The following is a 12,890-nucleotide window of genomic DNA, read 5'->3' as shown; positions in this document are numbered from 1 at the left end:
TGGTAAAGGACCGTCTTCAAAAATTCCTGGATGACAATGACATTTTACCCCATAACACATATGCCTATAGGAAAAATATTTCCGCATCTATGTGTATTAATGAATTGTTATTCGCCATTAATTACCACAAAGAGCTAGGCGAAAAAGTTATTATACTATCCCTCGATATATCGAAAGCATACGATTGTGTAAAAATTGAAATACTTCTAAAAATTTTAAATGAACTTCAATGTCCAAATGACATCTCTATGTGGATAATAAACTTTCTGAAGCAGCGTACACTAGTTCTGGGTGATGAGACACTTGATATATACAACGGGCTGCCGCAGGGGAGCTGTTTAAGTCCAACTCTATTCAATATATACACTCTTGGCTTACATGGAATCAACGATCAATTCACCAAAATTTTTCAATTCGCAGATGACTTCATCTTACTGTCGGCACACAAAGATTTTGACAAGGCAAATACCATTCTCCAATGTAAGGTAAACGAGTTTTCAAGAATATCCAAATCCCTCAATCTAACTTACAACCCTGAAAAAACTGTCGTTATGTACGTTGCAAAAGGTGCAAGAAAAATTCCTGAAATAAAGGTGGAGGGCATACGAATTAATTCCGTCGATAAAATCAAATTTCTTGTCAGACATATCAAGAACAGCTTGACACTAAAAGACCACTATGAAGAGGTTATCAACTCATGCAATAGCACTCACAACGCACTCAAAATGATTAATTCGTCTAAAGCTGGAATTCATCCGAAAATCTCAACAAACCTAGCAAAATCTTTACTATTCTCAAAAATGGAGTACTCTGTGTGAGAGAAGTCTCCCTTGTCCCGTATGGGATGTTGTGGAACAATGTTTTTTTTTTTTTCTGTGTCGTCCATGGCTCACATGCCAAACTATATAAATAAAAAAGTAACAACTTTTCAGAACCAGATTCTCCGTAAGAGCCTTGGACTAACTCCATCTACTCCGGTTCAAATAATATATGCGTTAGCCATAGTTCTACCACCTGAGCAACGTTCGCAATATCTGGCCACAAAGGAGCTGTTAAAATTCAAACTGTTTCACACAGATACTTACAACTTATTCAAGTCAAATGCCACAAATAAAACAAGCTTTGGGCTTATGTATAATAAATTTAAACATATTTTGGACAACACGAAACTCTCATGCCATGAGCCCCCTGGGGAGAAAATAATGTTTCTCATGAACATCTTCAATTGTGGGAAAAACTCTCAATCGAAAGAATTCTACAAAAACACTCTTCTTCAAAAGCTACATGAATATGAATCTATTGGCACATCTATATGGGCAACAGATGCCTCTTTAATTGGCAATACAACCGGCTGTGGAGTATGTAATATTTCCGCTAAACAGAACTTTCTTTTCAAAATAAACTTAAAATGCTCATCGCTTATGGGAGAACTCATGGCAGAATAAGAAAGTAATCTCATTCATGGTTTAATAAGAAAGGTTAGCCAAAGCTTTATGTCAATTTAAATTTTTTCATTCGAGTATGCCTAAAACTTCAAAACAATATAAACAAACTGTGTATGTGTGTGTGGTGTTTGAAAAATATGCCAAACAATTTTAAAAATAATCGAATTCAATGATTTTTGAAATTGTTTTTAAACCATTTGTATGGAAGAAATTGGTGAGATTTGCATTGAAACAATCAGTTTATCATATTCACAACTCGATTATGTGGAGAAAACTTAACTCTTCATTAATTTTTCGCGTTTTTTATAAAATGCTCAAAAAATGCATTGTAAACAAACCCAATTGTTGCTTTTATTTTGAAGTTTTAGGAATTCCAGAAAAACAAGGGTTCTATAGATTTTTTCATTTAAACCTACCTCTTTACTTATACCATGATCTCATTTGAAAAAACCGTCCTTGAGCTGCCAAATACAACCATGCCTAAAAACAATATAAATGTTGTTTTTGTAATTGTATGTCAATGACAACAATAACAACATACTGACATACTATTTGTTTACGTTCTGTGAAATATTTGTTTATATAAAGCAGAATTAAATATTTTCGTAATTTGCCAAAAGTTGACAAAAGAAAATGTTGTGTGATGTGATAGAAATCATGGCTAATGCGAATATATTAAAGTGCTGTGAAAATTCGCTAAAATCCTGTGTAAAAGAAAGTTGTGAAATATGCATCACAGCAGAAGAACAAGAACGCCGAAAGCCAGCTGCCACGGAAAACATTAACTGTTCCGGACGATGCAGTCACCCAAATTGATGCCATGATCCGGCATGTGGATTGAGACACACTATACGCTGCATTTGTTTTGTTTATGGTTATGACTGTTATGGTTATGGAACAGAGGAACCAGAACCTGTTAACTGAAATAATACATCAACGAACATACATATGTTTTTTTGGTTGCTATAACAACAACCAATTGATGTGCCGTAACAAGCGTCAACCTTATGCTCACAGCGAACAAGCCGGTAAGTAATTGGGCTGGAGCGAAGATTAATGGGTTTATATTTATGCATTAAATGTGTGATGATTGTTACAGGTGAAACATTGCTGAATTCCCCGTGTCCGTGGTGGCGGAACTAACCAATGAGGGTGTTGACAAGCGGAACATGTTGAAATTGGCTCCTGGTGGCCATGTCAGTCGTTTTGTCATCTGCCGAATTTGCAGTCGTTTGCCTTAACGAAGAGATCCAACCTTCCTCAACCCAAAATAGCTAACACAAATACAATAAACGGAGCGGTTAACAACACTTCCCTAATTAAATTGAAAATAAACAGCATAAATATTGTGTCATTTCGGGGTCCATACCTCCGAAAGTTGTTTTCCCCTAGCAAAAAAATAAATAAAATGTTGTAGCCATGAATACTTTCCATTTATTTTATTGATAAACATCAATGATGCGATAATACATATCTACATTGGACATTTCTTTGCGTAAAAATAATATATGTATAATAAATAACACAAATATATACATTAACAAGTTATGTAGTTTGTATTAAATTAATTATTATTAATTAAACGCCGTAGTCCATCTTGGAACTGGATGTTCTCACAATAGTTTTCGTGTCAAACAGCCATTTAGTTGGGTTACCGTAGGATTTATTGCGGTTTTTGGTGATTATAAGAGGAAGCAAGCAAGGCCCATGTTTGAGAGAAATATTACAATGTGCAAAGGCTGATACTGTCGTTCATTCCTTTATTTATTGACATTTTAAAGCTTTTGGGCCAATATGGACTTGACCAAGAAACACATTGGGGGTTAATTTGAACAAAAATCCCCCGCGAGTTTTGCCTTTCTGTCGTTACAACTTAAGGCAGAAAGCGAAAAACTCACGGGGAATTTTCGTTCAGAATAACCCTAATTATATTGCTGTAAACGGGATCACAAGGAATACTTTTGGAAACAATTTCTAGTCCATCCTCGAACTTTTGAATTGTACGTTTGGAAGATTTTGGGCCATTATATCAAGAAGAATGTATATACTTGCCCACGAAAAAAATCCTGCATGCTGCAAAAGATATCACGACGTTCCAAAAAGTGCGTCCAAACTGCACTTATGCCGAACATTTTGTGTGGGAGACACCTAAGGGATGAGACCGATACAGTCTATCATCTATGCCAAGAAGAAATATTACGATGTGCAAATTGGTTCCTTACCCGTACGCACCATATCAGCGAAAAATATTGAATTTTTTTAGGGGTTGTGCCGGAAAATGTGGGCTGATATGGATCATCCTCGTAATTGATCAAAGTTTGAACATTATATTACGAGGACCAAAATGTGTACCACATCGGCTGATCCGTTCAAGAGTTATCTTGCAGTCGGATGGACGAACTGGGATAATCGGCTCCAAAATGAAAAATTTATATTGAAAATTTGTAAATAATTGAAAATGTAAATATAATTGACATATGTATGTATGTATGTGTGTTTTAACATATACATACAAAGTTTGTCAAAATCATTTTGTCAATGAAGGGACGGCAAAGCGAATACAACTCTGTGGGCTGTGAGCGTGAGGTTACCTTGTATCATTGTATCATGGGGAGAACTCAATGCCATTAACAAGGCAGTTGACATTATCCTAGAGGACGGAATTCAAAAGGCTGTCATTCTAACAGATAGCAAAAACTCTTGTCTGACTTTAAAAAATAATAATAACCACAACTACTTAGCGAATGAAATAAACAGGAAGATTAATAACTCGGATATCTCTTCACTAACGTTCATATGGGTCCCATCACATTTAGTCCCAATTTACATTAGGCGAGTTTACTTGCGGCAATTGTCAGTTTGTGGGTGAGAGAGGGTGTTGAGAGGCAAAGGGTTACCATATACCTCACCTCTCTCTCCATCAAACTGACAATTGCCGCAAGTAAACTCGCCTAATGTAAATTGGGACATAGGCATCACAGCAAATGAACGTGCTGATTATTTTGCGAAACAAGCAGCAACTGTTGGCTGCATAATTCCAGCTTTCTTCTCGATTAAGGATGCATATTCTGCTATCTACGATTCTTTGTGGAATGAATGGGTCGACAACTACAAAACAATAGCAACATCAAAGGGCACATACTTCTCACAATTTTTTGCTTCTCCTCCAAGATTGCACTGGCATTCTGGATCATCGTTATCACCTGGAGAAATAAAGTTAATAAACCGTCTTTTTGCTGGCCACACATTTGCCAAAACCTACCTGTTTAAAATCAACAGAGCAGACTCTCAATTATGTGATGTCTGCAATGTACCAGAATCTGAAAATCATCTTATATTTCATTGCATCAAATACAATCAATTGCGTAGCAACTTTAAAATCTTCAACCTTGTTATGTAACTAGGTCGGAGAGTAAAGGGGAAAGAGGCATACCTAGATGTCGCTGGTACGCGTTTGCCATTGAAGTATTTCGGTCTAGCTCAGTTGGCCGCTCCTGACCAGCCATAAACAAATTGATTCATTATCAATCACAAAATCACAAAAAAAAAGGAAATGCTTATTTGAATTCAAAAGAATTAAAGTTGTTGTTGTTGTTGATGGTACCCAAGTGTTTGTTGGGTTACCTTGCCCTCCCAATGGATTTCTACACAAATCCCCAATGAGCCTCATCAATGGTGATGGCTCCCAAAAATTCTGTTGACTGAACCTGTACCTTTACCTTACCTTTATGTTGATTTTTAATCCATTATAAATGTTGTTTATAATTGTTTGAATTTCATTTCATACCTATTGTTTTATTCTATAAGTGGTTTATAAACAATGGGTTAATAAGCTTATTCAAATGCTTATTGATATTATAGGACTTATAATTAACGATATTATGGTATAATTTATTATGTGTTATACTAAGGCAACAAAAAAAAATATATGAACTATAGTTTTACGATGGTGCTCCCATCTATTGTGCAATTTGTCTATATCGAAATCACCCTACCTACTCGAGCTCGACTAGTATAAGACGGGTACTGTATAGTCAATGTTCAAAAAAAACAAATGGGAAAACCATATCACTAAATGCTAACAACAATTATAAATTCATAGTTTGGGTAAATTCGGGTATGCCTAAAAGTATGCTTCGGCGTAGCGTGAACTAATTCAATGAACATCAAAATCACAGTTTATGTCTGATACAATTGAGTTCGCCGTGAAATTGATGTATGTATATACTCTTGTAAAAAAAAACAATCACTATAATATGGCAAATATTAACACTTTTATAAATGTGGCCCAAGGCGAATTTATAGAAGGTAGTTGCATGAATTACAACAACGAACGATTTTACAAAAACAACATTATTGTTAATGAAAATAAAATGTCAAAGAAATATTGAATAATCACTTTTAACTTCTATAAATTATGCCTCGGTGTGGCCTATAATTTTACTGTATAATAATACTGGGTATATAATCACGAGATGATAATAATATTAAAATATCTAAATAATTCCGCTAATAAACTTCAAATTTAGGACTTTATGCAGTTAATCATTTGCAAATTACAATGATCACTAACAACAATGTCCTTCAATTCTCTATGATTTGGACTTACGCTTAATCTTATAAGGTACTTATCTCGGATTGATCCTCAAACAGTAGTCGTCTGTCAATTTAGAATGTTGATGGATTTTGATGAATATGGGATGATATATGTGGTGATGTGTGCTTTAACGGCTTGTCTATGGTGAGGTCTGGAAAAGGTGGGTGGCTTCTGGTGATGTATGACTGTTGGTGAAAAGTATCCAAACTGAATGTGGCTATGGTGGTGTATGGGTGCTGGTAAAAAAGTGTTCAAAACTGAATGTGGCTATGGTGGTGTGTGGGTGCTGGTGAGAAAGTATCCAATATTGAATTTGTCTGTGATGATGTCCATGTAGAATATAATATTATTATGTGTGTTCTTAGAGGCGAACTACTTGATGTTGTTAGTTCCGATGTAATTAGGTGTAGATGACTTTAGGAAGACTTGGACATTCGTCATTGGTGTCATGGAAAAGATGTTTGCAAAAAAACCAAGTGCTCCACAATTCAAAAGCGGTTCGCCATGGACGTAGACTGGTGTCGCCGTCGTGTCGGTTATGGTTTGGGCTTGTGGACCTCGGAGGCAATGACTTCCAAACAAACTTTTTTTTTCCAATGACGTAGGTGGTGTATACACGTGGTTGCTTGCGACAAGATGTTGATGATAGATGATAGTTGACCATTCCCGGTGATGTGTAAGTGATTGTCATTAGGACCAGGAGGTGACAAAAAGTTTAATTAGGAACTGTGGTTATTGCACATTCGATGGATGATGTGCCTTCCCTATTGCCGGTGCTGATCAAATTACCATGTAGACCGACATGTGCTGCGGTGTATCGGAGCCGTAGATGTTGATGGCGTCGCTGCTTGGTGGGGTTGCACCTGCAAATCTCCGTAATCTCCTAAAGTCATTAATTTCCTATTTCTGCCAAGGTATTGCTTGGTGTTAACCTGAACGAGTTAATTGATACGCCTTTATTATAACCCACAGATGTTAGCGTGGGATCCAGCTGTTGGACATCAAAGAATGCTTGTTAGGAAAAACGTTCAACAAACTGGTAATAATTCTTTTGGGATTTCGTTGCGTCAAATTGCGTAGTTTTGTTGGTGGAACTGTACACGTGGAAATGACAGATTTAAGCAACGGTATCGTGCGTATGAGGGCACGTGGTGTTAAATACCGTACACCGACACGTGGACCCAGATACTAAGGGTACAGTTATTCATTTCAGCGCGCAATTTCTGTAAAAATTTTAACAAAAATTTATAAACTGTTTTGCCCTACATAATGTGGGTGGAAATTCAGTGTTTCACCACTCACCTTATTCTTTGGAAATCCCAATAAGAATATAAAAAACTGTGTTTCACCAGTTATGCGGAGGAATTGTAAATCCTCCAGAATTTTCTTTGATTTCGCTAACAAACACTTTATCTCTTTATCCAACCGCGGCGACTCGTTCTATTGCAATGCTTGCAATTTTATTTCGTGTTGCTTCACATGCGTATACATAGCCGGTTTGTCATGATAGCGTTGCCATGCTGTTCGACCAAAATGACAATCATGCTTGACGTATGATATTTGGGCTAAATGCATGCGTACTATACGCTGCGTTATTATTAGGTGGAGGGCGACATAACAAACCCGAACATGTTGTCGGAGGCCTGCCGAAGACTACTGATTCGGGAAGTCAACCGTATTAGTCGTGGGGAAGAACCGCGACCCTGATATACATGTTCATCAGTTATGGTATATATAAGTATATATATAAAAATCACAAATAAAAGCCGGGCAGTTACTTTGTTGGCACCATGTGCTGTAAATCTTTCGCGTGATAAACGCCTATTTTCCTTCCCTGAAGGTCTTCAATTTCATACAAGGAGTTTCCTACACATCTGGCAACTCTGCACTTTACAAACTTTTGACATAACTTAGAGTTAAGATGGCGCGAAGCGTCACTCAAAATGAAGTTTCTTCTAAGTATTTCCTGTCCCGGTTTGAAACTGACGTCGCGAGTCCTAGTGTTATACCGAGCCGCAGATTTTTCAAAAGAATCGTGGATTTGCGTTTTAATCTTCTCGCGGACTAAGTTCAAAATATCGTGTTTCGGAACTATTTCAACCAAACCGTCTTCTAAAACTCCTAGTTTGTGTGCCAAATCATATGTGCTCGCGTGTGTAACCATGTGGGTGCCGAATAATGCGAAATACGGTGAACAACCAAGTGTCGTGTGAAAAGTGGACCTCAAAGAACATTCTATGGACGATATATTTCGGTCCCAATCGCGTTGATCTTCCGAAACATAAGTCCGGATCGCCGCGATTATGGTCCTATTTACGCGTTCCGATGCATTCGCCTGAGGCGAATACACGGCATTTCTAATCGGTCGACATCCATATTTGTTTAAAAATGAGGAAAATTCTAAAGAAGTAAATTGCTTTCCGTTATCGGAATGGACAATTTGTGGCACGCCAAATTTATGGAACACTTCGGATTCTAGAAATCTTATCACGTTTTTCGAGTTCGCCTTGGCTAGTGGCTTCAGCAAAACAAATTTTGTCAAGTGGTCTAACACAATAAAGATATACGTGTTTCCCAACCTTGACCTCGGAAAAGGTCCAATAAAATCTATAAAAATCTTTTGAAACGGCCAATCGGTAACGGTTTCGGTGCCCATCTTGGGTCTTAAAATGTGATTTGGGGCTTTGGATTGTTTACAAGCAATGCAGTGATTAATGAAGTTTCGGACTTGTTGAGCCATCTTAGGCCAATAAAAATATTGCCTCAGTGCCGCGATCGTACGCCCTATACCACAATGACAATTTACAGCAGAAGTGTGTGTTTTTTCGATAAGTGAATCGGTTAAAGAACTCGGGACCCATAACTTCCAAATAAAATTTTCATGTACCGGAGTACCATCGGACGGGAGTGTCTTTTTGTAAACAAACGAATCGCTAATTTTCAAATCCGGTAAACTGTCCTGATTTTCTTGCACCATGGAGACTAATTGTGTATATTCTTCACCTTTAAACTCGGGTGAATCTAAGTCAACAAGAGGCCTTTCGTCAACAAACATATTGACTTCGTCCAGGTGAACGCGAGAAAGAGTATCGGCTACGACATTTTGTGATCCCTTGCGGTGCTGGATTTCAAAATTAAAGGCTTGGAGTTTTAAACTCCATCTTGCCAACCGACCACTGAGGTCCTTCTGCCCCATCAGCCATTTCAACGCGCTGTGATCCGTCACGACAGTGAATGGCATCATTTCGATAAACGGGCGAAATTTCTTTATCGCACTGATGACTGCCAAACACTCCCGCTCCGTCAAACTATAGTTCTGCTCAGCCTTGGAGAGCTGCGCAGAATGAAAGGCGATGGGGCGTTCCAGACCAACAGCGTCCAGTTGGTACAAGACCGCACCTAGGCCAATGTTTGAGGCGTCACACTGAACGTAGAAACGTTTGTCAAAAACCGGATGGTGAAGAACCGGGCTAGTAATCAATGCTACTTTCAATTTATTAAAAGCTTCTATCGCCTGATCATCAAAGGAGAATGGTTTACCTTTCTTTAAAGTCCTAGTGAGAGGTGCTGTAATTTCGGCATAGTTCTGAATGAACCGCCTGAACCATGAAGCCATTCCTAAAAATCGTCTAACTTCCCGAGCTGTCTTGGGGATTGGTATGTCGGTGATCGAATCTATTTTGGACGGATCCGGCTTAAGTTTTCCTTCACCCACTATATATCCGAGGTACCTTAACTGACGCCTGCAGAATTTTGACTTTTTCAAGTTGATCGTGAGATTGGCCCTAGACAGCATTTCCCCTACTTGACGAAGCAGTACCACATGAGATTCAAAGTCGGGTGAGACTACCAAAAGATCGTCAAGATAAACGAGGACTTTGTTTTTCAGTTCCGGTGAGATCACACTATCCATTAACCGACATAACCGTTGGGCTGCATTGCACAACCCGAACGGCATGACGGTAAATTGATAGTGTGGTCTCCCCGGCACTGTAAACGCGGTCTTCGGACGACTGTCTACCGATAAGGGCACCTGCCAAAAGGCGTCTTTAAGATCAATACTAGCAATAAAATAGGTGTCTTGGAGACGACCCAGTAATGCGTCTATAAACGGCAGAGGATACGCGTCTTTGATGGTGACCTCATTCAGCTTACGTGCATCAAGGCACAACCTATTCTTTTCACCCCTACGGACCAAGGTGACTGGAGAATTCCACGGTGATGTACTGGGCTCAATAACCCCCAAACTCAGCATGCGATCGAGTTCTTTATAGATGAGAGATTCTATGGCGGGAGACACGGGATAATGACGCTGTTTAATCGGGACCGCATCTCCGGTATCAATCACGTGCTCCTCTAAATGCGTCTTCCCAAGACCATGCTTCTCGAAATCCATAAAACTCTCTTTAGCTTTCTCAAGCTGGACTACCTGATCATCCGATAAAATGTGCATATCAGAATCTTCACCTATAGAACCGACCTCGAGACTGCTTATGAGTTTGGGTGCTACGCTAAACTCTTTCCAAAAATCGACGCCGCAGTACATCAAATTTTCAAGGCCCGGAATCAAGTAAACCTCCATAGATCTGGTTAAACCATTAAAACTAAGCTGAACTTTAACTTTGCCTGCACAAGATACACGCTGTCCGCTCGCAGTACCAACGCTGCACTTAAAAACCGGAATAATTTTCAACTTCAATTTGTCAACAAAGGATAAACAATTTTTGCCTAAGCACGTCACCGTAGCCCCACTATCAAACAAGGCTAATACAGACATACCATTCACTAAGACTTCTCGAAAAGGACGAGGGTCTTTGGATCTAAAATCCGAAAAAGTGGAAGAAGAAACAGAAAGTCTATTAAGGCGTCTCAATTTATAACGTGCGCGAGCTTTAAGGATTCGTCTGGAAACAAAAACATCAGATTTGCAAGAAATTTCGGAGTTGAAAATGCGCTCTCTAGTCTTCAAGTAATTGGCCATGCGGATATGAAAAGGCAAAGTCAAATCAGGTTTGGTTTTGACAATATTGTCGGAAAGTCTGGGTAATACACTACATGGATCAGAAAGGATGGGATCTGTAGAAGTGGAAACATCAGATAAGCCTAGTCAGTCCACAGTCTGAGTAGCTATGGATTCTGATTTAGAAACATTAGAAGGACGACTAATTTGTTTGCATTGATTGCATTGTGGAGTGGTAACCCCTGGTGATCCACAACGGAAACAAAAGACTGAACGATGAGAACTAGAACAATTCTTAAAAATATGGCCATTGCTACCGCAATTCCAACATCTTGAAGTCTCATTTTTGGAAACACCAGGTGCCTTCGGTCGTAAACGCAACTCCTCAACATCATGTACAAAATCATCAAAATCAGAATCGTTAATTTCATTTATCATTCGAGAGGGTTGGCCAGTCCTAAATCTCAACGACGATTCCCTTTCAAGAAACTCTTCAGCTTTTCTAACTTCATTTCGGAATTGTTCCACCGAATAAAAAGTGCCACTAAATGTTAAATGGGCAAGTTTGGGTTTCAATCCAGCTTTGAGGATGTCTATAACTTCAAAATCTTTCAAAGGTTCCCTCAACTGAGTACGCAGACTATTTATGGCATCTATATATTGAGTAGCTGATTCATCCCTACCCTGCTTCCTGTCCATAATCTGCCTCATCACATCAAGATTTGATTGAAAACGCTGGAATTCCCTAACTATACACAGCTTTAACATCTCCCAGTTCAAATTTGGATATTGACGGATCAAACCCCAGTACCACTGACAAGGACGGCCTTCCAGTAAATGATGAAATTCATCAACCAATTCTTGTTCTGGGCAGCCATAACTATTTCGAAGCCTTTCTACTCGAAAGATGAAATCTTCGACATTTGGTGTCTTTGGGGTAGCATCAAACTTGATGCCCCACTTACTAAGATATGGATACCTGGGCCTACTAAAATCTTCCCTATTTCGATTTGGAACTTCCTGGTTTCTACTACCCGATCCGGCATGTCTGGTATTGGTTTGTAGTGGTGGCAAATCGTGAGGCCAATCAATGCTCTGAGAATGTGGTTCTTGTCTATTAATAGGATTAGCTGGAGGAACGGAAGACTGAGAAAAAGCAGCTTGAACTGCAGCAGCAACCGCTTTCTGCATTTCCTTTTTCATGGTTTCAACCATTGATGCTTGGGTGGCCTCTAAGGCGGACTGAACTACCTCAAAAACTCCTGTGCTACTAAGCCTATCAACCTGATCTTCATCATTGCCACGAATAGTCAAAGGGCTAAAAGAAGGTCTAGTGATTGTGCTTGGTTGCTCATTTACTTGCGAAAGAGTAGGTGGACTTGCAAATTCGTTTGGTGTAGGCAGATCATTGCCATCAGCGCTAGCAGGGTTACCAGATTCAGTACCTTGTTCTGTTCCAGCAGCTTCTCCTACTGCTTGACTTGTCGACCTAGTCATAATGCCGTAAGTTTTTGGCTTAGTACCTGTAGCTGGCTGCATGATGTCCCACAAATCAACAAAAGTTACAAAAAAAATGTCCTTGTACTACTCAGTCCAACAAGAAATTTCAATAAAAAGCTCAAAATCCAAAAATGTCTTCTCTAATGACCGACCGGTTTTCAAAAAGGTAGGTATTATACCATAAATTCAACAAAATACCAAGGATATATTGATGAAACAGTCAATCACGGCCACTGCCTTTAGGTTCCGAAAAGTCCAATATTGAAAATCTCATACGCAACAAAACTCAATATGAAAATTGAATGGTTCCAACAGGTCAGGTCTTTCGAAAAGAATCGAACCAAAAAAATCAATAAATCGTGCAACGTTTCTCAAAAGCAGAACAAAA

General features: G+C 38.8%; 1 protein-coding gene and 1 long non-coding RNA gene across 2 annotated transcripts in view; one reads left to right on the top strand and one right to left on the bottom strand.

The window, feature by feature from the left end:
* The window catches only part of LOC141394697 (RNA-binding protein 5-A), a 91,312-nt gene that overhangs the window by 63,351 nt on the left and 15,071 nt on the right, over window positions 1-12,890 (top strand). The gene's annotated exons all lie outside the window — the stretch shown is intronic.
* On the bottom strand, window positions 5,214-7,556 carry LOC141394682 (uncharacterized). The gene is made up of 2 exons (XR_012410472.1): window positions 7,345-7,556; window positions 5,214-7,265 (listed from the first exon to the last, which is right to left on the bottom strand). It is a non-coding gene; the product is annotated as an uncharacterized lncRNA (long non-coding RNA).

This window comes from Musca autumnalis, unplaced genomic scaffold (assembly GCF_047663935.1).
Source record: "Musca autumnalis isolate F117 unplaced genomic scaffold, ASM4766393v1 scaffold_2, whole genome shotgun sequence".
Lineage (NCBI taxonomy): Eukaryota > Metazoa > Arthropoda > Insecta > Diptera > Muscidae > Musca > Musca autumnalis.
The sequence above is the reverse complement of the archived record's forward strand: the minus strand, read 5'-3'. Positions and strand labels throughout refer to the sequence as shown.